The sequence below is a fragment of the Argopecten irradians genome, chromosome 9 (assembly GCF_041381155.1).
Source record: "Argopecten irradians isolate NY chromosome 9, Ai_NY, whole genome shotgun sequence".
NCBI lineage: Eukaryota > Metazoa > Mollusca > Bivalvia > Pectinida > Pectinidae > Argopecten > Argopecten irradians.
This window is the reverse complement of record NC_091142.1, coordinates 18958482-18968528: the sequence shown is the minus strand read 5'-3', so window position 1 is coordinate 18968528 and position 10047 is coordinate 18958482. Positions and strand designations below refer to the sequence as shown.

General features: G+C 34.4%; 2 non-coding genes across 2 annotated transcripts; both read left to right on the top strand.

The window, feature by feature from the left end:
- Nucleotides 1-636: 636 nt before the first annotated feature.
- On the top strand, nt 637-718 carry Trnas-cga (transfer RNA serine (anticodon CGA)). Its single transcript has one exon. It is a non-coding gene; the product is annotated as a tRNA-Ser (tRNA).
- Nucleotides 719-4458: 3740 nt separating this feature from the next.
- Nucleotides 4459-4540, top strand: Trnas-uga (transfer RNA serine (anticodon UGA)). Its single transcript has one exon. It is a non-coding gene; the product is annotated as a tRNA-Ser (tRNA).
- The last annotated feature ends 5507 nt before the right edge of the window (nt 4541-10047 follow it).

The following is a 10047-nucleotide window of genomic DNA, read 5'->3' as shown; positions in this document are numbered from 1 at the left end:
CTAAACGTTGAAAATTTCTTTTCGCCATTCAGAAAGATTACTGAGACCATTTAACTTATAGCGACTGCATAATCAAATCAAAAACCTATTCCAGGAAATTCCCTTGTGGGCACAGGATTTCATAGAGGGATGAATGTTTATGAGCCTGCTGATTGGGTATTCAGGACGCTTCAGTTTCAAATGTTTGATGTGTGGGTTGGGCAATACATGAAAATGTAAAATATGAAAAGAAATTTTAAAATTATGTCAAGTCTGTTTCTGACAGGGGCAGGTAACCAATATTGGAATGAATGACTTTTTGACCGGAGAAATCATTCTTCCAAATTACTGACAGATGACCAGACTTGAAAACTTCATTTGACCTGGATAGTGGCAAACATTAACATTGTCGTCTATGGGAAATCATTTGGTTCTGCGGTCTCTGAAAAGGGTAGAGACACTTTTTTGAGACTAGATTTAGCAAACAATCACCATGTAACATTACAATAAACGATTGTTCTCCATCCGTTATCAAAGGTCAAATGCAAATTTGAGACACTATGGTATTTTTGACTACCATTTCAATTGGTATAATAACAATCTATTTCCTATGAATTCATTTGGAGTGAAACCTGACCAACAATCAGTTGTCACATAGTCGCGATGGCCGAGTGGTTAAGGCGTTGGACTCGAAATCCAATGGGATCTTCCCGCGTAGGTTCGAACCCTACTCGCGACGTCCTTTTTTGGATAAATATTAAATCCACCCGGGTTCATAACATACATTTTATGTTATAACAGCACGAAAACGTTGTTTGCTTTTATATTTAACTATGTTGTCAGATATAGCGAATGTTTCGTCATTCGAAAACAATTCATACTTTAATTTCGAAATTGTAAAATAGGTTTACGCTGTTCAAGATAGTTATTCTTGGTGGCTTCAATTTTTTGATTGGTGTCTTTAAGTAGAAGTTATTTACTATTTAGGCAAGAACATACAAGTAAAAAGTTATGAAAATTGTGGAAAGCTATTGCTCAATCCAACTGATGCTGAGTAAGGTTTATAGTAAAATATGGACCGCATAACCAATTCAAACACAGAATCTTGGGAACCCCTTTGGCCAAAAGATTCAATAGGAACATGAAAGATTTGTCGATGTCCCCTTATTGAATATTATGGTGACACGATTTGCCACCGTTCGGTGCTGCAGAATCAGATGGCAGCTGCCATTTAAAGAACGGGAGAGAGCAAGATGAGGATTTGATAACAAAATGAATAATTAGTTCAGTGTTTCGAATGGTAGAGCGCTAGAATCATGGTGACAACTATGATAAATGTTTGATCAAACGGAATTGGGTTTCTTTTAGAAATTTGTATACATTATTCGAATGCTAAGATATAAGATATGGCATCTTTCAAAATTGTCATTTCAGGACAAGACTTTAAATATTTATTCAGCATGGACAGTGGGACATTTTCACATTGTCTCATGTGGAAAGTCATTTGGCTCTATGATTATCATAAGACGTAGCTACATGTACCACAAAGAAGAGGGCGTCATTTTTAACCATCAGAAATGCTGAATTCTGAATTCGTGATACTGATATGTTATTTTTTTCATTTGTAGTCACATAGAACACATTTGATATACGTTTAAAACATAATGATTATTTACACAAGTAGATAACTCATACAAATTAACCTTTTTTCGATATTTGTAAACGAGGACAGAGAATTTAAAATGGTGTTTATTTTTAAAAGTTTTATTTATTATTCGAACGTTGTAGACCATGAGGAAGAGCTAGGGGAGGATTGTTACCCCATATAATTGTCAATGGTTCCTGATATGGTACAGATACAGGCAGCTGTTTCAATTAACTCCGGGCAAGGACAAGAGCTAGAAACTAGAGTTTTGGTGCATGGCGCACCAAAGACTGTATTTCACAGTGACCATGGACGTGCCCGATTAGATGTGGTTATACCCGAAACACCAGGGGAGTTTACTTATAATATGTATAAGTCATTAGATTCAGAAATGGACTCAAGTCTTATCTTTCTCTCAAGAGTCCCCAGAGGTTTTCAGGATAAATCATTGAATAAATAGTACTCCAGACCATACCCAGGCTAGTCATTACACCTGTCCTACTAACGGGCAGAATAATTTTGGTATTGAGACTCTTACTGTCGTCCCAGGTCAGGATGAAATAGCTAATTCTCCTACACATAGAGAGAAGATTAAGAATTTCTAGACAGGCATAGTGTAACCACACCTTCCAGCAGGGTGCATAGGGGAAAATTTCGACTAAGTTACAGTAATTCATCCCAATATAGTGGGCAAACACATAGAAAAGTAGAGAACAGTACCAGTACTCCTGTTATTCCCCAAAGGGACACCTATTACAGATAGTCAGACAGGGACTAGTAGGAATATCTTTACGCAACCCCTACAATATAGTGATTCTACACACACTAGCCAGCAATGCTCTATTTATGCATATATATAGGGATAGATTTCCTCACAGCACATAGTGGTGAAATTAGTTTTGGTACTCAGACATTACAGTTAGGTGGTCGGAAGGTACCGCATCCTCCCATGTCAAACCACAATATGCTAGAGTTCGTGTATGTGAAACAGTGACTATACCTCAAGATATGTTTTCCAGGACGAGTAGAGGGCTATCTGGATGGAGGAGTTGGGGTAGTTGAACCTGTTAAAATTTATCACTAACAAACAATTAATGCTAGCTAAAACAGTTGCCGCCCTTGAAGAAGGCAAATCAATACCTCTTTCCATTTTAAATTTAACTGGACAACCTGTTACTATTCTAGAAATACCTATTTGGGTAGAGTAGAGACAGTAGATAAAGTCTTTGACGGCAGTGTTAACATACCGGACAAATCTACCAATTTACCTCCCCATTTACAAAATGTAGTAGATAGAACATCTGAAAAGTCAACTAAACAAGAGCGGGGTGGTAAATGAATATCAGGATATTTTTGCTTCCCCGGGAGAGATGTTAATTCAAACAGGGATTGTTGAACACAATATAGATACCAGGCAGGCTAGACCAATTAAAATACCCCCAGACGTGTAACTCTCTCTCAGAAGAAGATAGTAGAGGAAGAATTAGAGAGGTTAAAAGGGAATATTATAGAGCCTAGTGACAGTCCATTGACAGTCCCTGTTGTGTTAGTCACAAAGAAAGTGGGTTTATCAGGTTCAGTGTGGATCATCGATAACTTAATCACATCACCAGGAAAGATGCTTATCCCCTACCCCATATAGATGATGTCCTTGATGTATTACGTGGTGAGAAATGGTTTAGCACACTGGATCTTGGCAGTGGTTATTTGCAATGCAGTATCAGTGAGGAAAATAAGCCAAAAACAGCTTTTGCTACTCACAAGGGTTTATTTCAGTTTCGAGTCATGCCATTTGGCTTGAGTAAAGCGCCAGCGACATTTTCTCAAATGATGTCGCGTGTTTTTGGTTACATGGAATATTTCCTTTGTCTGTGTTACTTAGATGTCATTGTCTATGGAACCTCATTTCATTCTGCACTAACTAATGTTAGGGAAGACTTTAATTGTTAGAGGGGAGCAAAGCTAACACTTAAGCCCAAAACATGTGGTTTATTCCAAACTGAAGTTGAGTATCTGGGACACATTGTATCTGAAAATGGTATAAATTGTAATCCGGGTAAGATTAAGGCTGTCCAAGAATGACCACAACCATCAAATGTCCCTGAAATAATTTTATGTTATTTACAAATTTTATTTGTTACGTCATTCGAAATAATTCATATTTTATTTTCTTAATTGTAAAATAGGTTTTAGGTTCAGACCTCAATATGGACTGCTGAACCAACCCAAACATAGAATTTTGGGAAACCCCTTGGGGAGAAGATTCACCAGTAAAGTGAAAGAGTCGATGCCCACTGATTGAATATTATGGTGACACGATCTGGCAATATTTGGTGCGGCAGCATAAGATGGCAACTGCTATTAAAAGAACGGGCCAAATGAGGACGTGGGAACAAAATGAATAATTAGTTCGGTTTTTTCTAAGTATGGAGCGTTAAAACCGTTGATAAATTCAATGCATTCAAAACTAATATTTATATTTGATAACAACTTTATCTCCTATTACATCTTTAATAAATAAAGAATTTACTATTGTTAAAGACGGAACAGCATTTTGAACAGCCAACCTCCGTCATTGCTGGCACGACAATTGTGACATTACAAAGATAATGGCGCCATGATAAGCAGATGGCAGTTCATAGACTGATGAATGTCAAATACGTTTGGTTAGATTGCATTGTAGAGCTGCAGTGAAAATGTGAATACACTGCAATTCATAAGTACAAAAGAAAACCCCACAACTGACGCATAATCGATATTTTCTATCAATAAAACCTATGAGACATCTGGGCAGATTACAATCATGGATTTATCATAAGATACCAATTATATATGTCACGATGGCCGAGTGGTTAAGGCGTTGGACTTGAAATCCAATGGGATATTCCCGCGCAGGTTCGAACCCTGCTCGTGACGTCATTAGATGACATTAACATTTTAATTCACTTTTATCTAAACTATCATTATGATTTTAAATTGATTGCTTTAACATATAACATTTTTCTTTCTTCGATCACAGGTGTTCGTTTCTAATATAAACATAAGTATAATACTGGGTCAAGGTCTATAACTCGGCCGGCCATATAACAGTACCCAATTTCAGAAAAAGTATGATTATTAACCAACCGTATAGGATATGATAATAGGAATACTCTCAATCGACAGCCAGATAATTTATCTTTAATTTGGTATATGATACAATATATATCATGCCGTATAAATGTCACTAGGTATCCAGAAACATCGGAAAACAGCCAGATTTCAACTGGTCGGACACTGTGGTGTCCTCCGATAAACACGCCAGGACTCTAATGCGTAGCTCAAAAACCACTGCATGTCAACACTTCAGCGTCATAAGAATGAAAGTTTGGTAGAAAACAAACTTACCGGTTAGTAAATCCATGGATAAATACCATCCATTTGCCTAACGTAGCCCTTTGAAATTTCCGATTGAAAAATTTATGTCTCTAGCCGCCATGTAAGTATGTGTGCAGTAGATTTGTTTTGTCGGCGTTGATTGGCTCTCGAAAATTAATTGACCAATCAACGCCGAGAAAACAAATGTACTACACACATATCAACATGACGGCTAGAGACACACATTTTTTCAATCGGAAATTTCAAAAGGCTGTATTGAGCAAATGGATGGTATATAGATAAACACTAACATACCGGTAAGTTTGTTTTTTTACCAAACTTTAATTCCTATGAAGCTGAAATGTTGACATGCAGTGGTTTTTGAGCTACCCATTAGAGCCCTGGCGTGTTTATCGGAGGACACCACAGTGTCCGACCAGTTGAAATCTGGCTGTTTTCCGATGTTTCTGGATACCTAGTGACATTTATACGGCGTGATTTATATTGTATCATATACCAAATTAAAGATAAATTATCTGGCTGTCGATTGAGAGTATTCCTATTATCATATTCTATACGGTTGGATAATAATCATACTTTTTCTGAAATTGGGTAGTGTTATATGGCCGGCCGAGTTATAGACCTTGACCCAGTATTATACTTATACTTATATTAGAAACGAGCACCTGTGGTTAGATCGAAAAAAAAACAACAAAACTACGATTTTATAAATCGTATGTTGAAAACGTGATTTCAATTTCAATTTCTGTCTTAGTCGTCTTCCGATATTGGTGGTACGAATAAATAAAATATATGTACATGGTGAGGTTTATGAAAATAAGGGGAGGTAACTCCTAGATAAGGAATGACATAATTGTTGATAATATTTATTGTAACTCTATAAATTAACAGTTAATTTTCATTTTTTTTATATAATAACCAAATATTATCACATAATTCTAACTATACTTGATAGTATGTATATTTTATGATATTGGTCCTATTCTCCGCAACAGATACAGGCTATAAAGTCCACATTGAAAACGTGATGACGTCATTAGTAAAACTGATTGGATTTGCTCATTTTTTTAGATAGAAGTATATTGTACATGGTTTGAGTCGTTAACAAATTAAATATTTTACTGGTAGTGGATTACGAAAGAATATCAATTACAAATATAAATAAAATATTTATTTAAAAAGTATTCAATATTTTAATTTACAACTATTCACCGTACCAATAAACCAAAACACGGGTTTCCTCTATCAGAACAACGTAAAACTATGGTTTCCCTAGAAACTTGTGGGTTGATTTTTTTTCCTGGTGACAATGATCATGACAATGGCAACTTCACACAATAGCCTGGACTATATCATTATTTAGTTTTAGGTTATTTCGGTTGGTCAAATGCGAACTATAAAATTGTAGTTGTAATTAATGGTACTAGTAACTTGCGTCGTATAGTCAAAATTATGCACAAATCACTCTAAAAACTGTTGCTGGTCCAGTAACATACATCATTATTTTGACACTCTAGACCATTCTACGTTAAAACTTCATAGATTATTTTATAGATACAAAGCCTGACAACATCGAATTTTTCGTGCAAATGTGCAGCAAAATAAGTCAGTGTATCACCATGGCCGATAATCTGAAACGCTGGTCTTGAAAAAAATGAATCTGTTTGTACCCTTGGTATGGATTGGCATCGTTTAAATGTAACTTTGAAAAGTTCACTTGATAACATTGTCATAAACTTCATCATAAATTGCATGTAGAAAAAAAAACATTTCAAAATTCATTTTATCTTTGTATCAATATATATATACAAGATTCGTATCTAATAAGTAAGTTCCATTCAATAGTACCATGAATGAAAAAAATGTAAATAAAAATAATTTACCTATGTGTGACTTTGCCGCTACGGTTCCCATGGAAACTGTCATTGCTGCTTGATAATATGCATCCATTGCATATCCAGTTTCCAGAAAAAGATGTGCTTTCAAAATCAGGATTTTTCAGCAGTTCTGCAGCCCCATCGGTGAGCAGGAACAGGGAGCAGATTGTTAGCAGCAAGCCTATCATGATGAACCGTTGGTCATCGAGAACGAATATATTCCATAATGTTAAAAATGACCTTGACATCTAAAGTTACCGAATATAGATAGGAAGTGTGGAACATTTGCTTATCTCTCCTATACATGTCTGGAATGGCTGATAGAAGCATGATATCACAATGGCTCCTACTTTGTTTTAACTTGGTACTGACAATATGTACACTATTATGAGCAACAGTCTAAAAATGAACTAATCAGCTAATTAAGTGCTTGATTACTTATTTATATTTTTTCTTTATTTTTTTCATACTAAATCCAACTCTCTAATTGGCAGATTCTTTTTCTTAATATACTTTCAAGAAAAATTCCAAGACTGGCCCGAAAATCCGACGTACAGTGTAACCATGACGTCACAATAGATAAGTCGATGTTGCGTATTGGTTAAGAAAAACTAAGTCATTGGAAAATCAATGGAATCGTAAGTTTAAACATTAACTATAAGCATTGATTTTACTAGTTTTTAACTTCCTTGGGTTATGAAATAAATTTTGTTTTCAAATTTTTGTGCGAATCCACTACGCGGATTCACACAGTTTGCAAACGCAATTTCGTTCATAACCCTATGAAGTTAAAAATAGAAACACCAATGCATAAATCATTAATAGTTTCATATACTTTAAAGTACCTCTTATACGACGATAATAATGACACATTTGACTTATCTATGAATTGCAAAAACTATATAACCAAAAACGATAAATAGATAAAAAAACGTACGAAGAAATATATTTTTATTTTGTGTTGCATCCATAATATTCATAAAAATTATATTGGAGTAAACATACCGTAAAACTGATTACTTTTGCTGGTTAAATTTTTATTGATTGTCATTGAAACGACATAATTGAATTTCAACATATTGTACAGAGGTTTTTATTCGCGATGTGACCGTTTCGCTATTTACTAACTCGTATCATTCTTTGAACTACTGTTGTAAAATTTACCACCCGCGAAATAAACCCGCAATACAATAATAATATTTCGCGGGCTATAAACAGAATGTATAAGATTTCCCCGCATCAAAATAAATCTGTTGATATCGTGTTAACATTTCCGGCAATACAACATTTTCATACCAGAATCATGCAAATATATTTGCACTTTATGTGGCGTCAAATTGAATGAATATTTTGAGTGTGTTTGTTACATCTGTAAGTAGTAAATCAAAAGCATTTTAACGCACACCAATCCTATTGTGCTATGTAGTGTAAACCACTTCATTTTAGCGATTCTTCGAGATAATGTTCAAACGCGTATTGAAATATTAAGCAAATGATTATACATATATAAAATGTAATTAAAATGCAAACCTACAGCCTTTATACTTGACATCAACAAGCCCGCGAAACACAGTGTATGCGTAAGTAAATAAAGCGCTTTATAAAACAAATAGATACATGTATACATGTATAACATACTAATTGTACACTACTGCTTATAAAAATATAATGACACATTCAGTAATCTACATGTACAGCAGAGATAGGCGTTAGTCATCCGGCAGTCTATAGCTAGTTACTACAGGAATGAGGAAGAGTCCTGCTACGGTAGTGTATGCTATTTAAAGTGTTTTGGGTTTATTGTTTTCATATGTATGTACTTGTAGATTTCAACTGTGAACCATCTATTATTAATTATACTTTAATTCCTTATTGGGATTTAAAAGACTGATAATTTCCTGCACTTCACAAAATACTTTTTTACTTATATTTTATTCACTTTTAATCAATACAATGTATTATTATATAATACAAATGATTTTCATAATCGATAAGCATGCTTAGTAATTGACACTTTCTCAGCTGTTTTTATCCATCCACGCCTTTACAATCGCACATAACACGTTCACATTTCTCAGGTTTTAATTTGTGAATTCATTCATCTATACACTTACATCCACACACAGCAAATTCTTACTTGGCAAGGTTACATACATATATATCATCTAATTGTAATTATTTTCAATCCACACATTTATATTTTGCATATATATGTATACACGTTATACAGGAAATGTGATTACACTTCTATAAAAGCGTATATGTATACGCAGTAAATATTGAAGAAAAGAATTAAAAGTATATTCTTAACCAATCTGATTAGAATACAGATCTTATAACCACTCGGTTCAAAAGAAGATCCAACAACATCCCATAAGGGGTCATGTTCGGATGACCTTTATACCACCTGTACATCAGATCAAATGCATGTTCTACACCTTGCTACATCAATTGAAAACGATATTTCACCCCAGTATAATATAGGATTAGCTTTGTTTTGCCCTTTGGGCCAGATGACTACGTACTTAAAACAATTGAAAGTTTTTCAATGTTTCGTTCACAGACAAGATTCTGACAGCAGCAATTTGATTTGCGATTTTCAAGGTGACCTGAACTTTTTTTCTCATGTAGATTTTTGGAAAAAGGAGTTAACACCATGGAGTTAAATGGAAGAAAATCATATGTCCGTGTGCTCGTTTTTGAGCTATTGACAAGATGTTTTATTGACAAAATATTGGATTTTATGGAAATTTTGCCGGTTTGACCATATACGTGAGGCCAGAGCTTAAAGCCATAATTTCCTAATGAGGTGTTTGTTATGTATGGATGTTTACAGAATTTATTTTCCATTGGTCTTCTTTTAAAATATAGCAGTTATGATTATTAACTTATTCCAAAATAACAACATATGCTACCCCAACCCTTTAATTTTGAGCTACAAAATGCATCAGTTTCACCGATGTTTTCTAAATTTCACATTTTGTAGAAAAATTTATGATATTAAACTTTTAAAATTATTTTGCATACCAATAGGGAAAAGGTTAGTCTTTCTAAATAAGGCAGTAAAGCGGGGGTCCGTGTTCATACTTTACTATAAATTTGTTATAATTCAATATTTTCGAGTAAAAAATAAAATAGCTTAAATTATCATTAAATGTAAAAACAAAA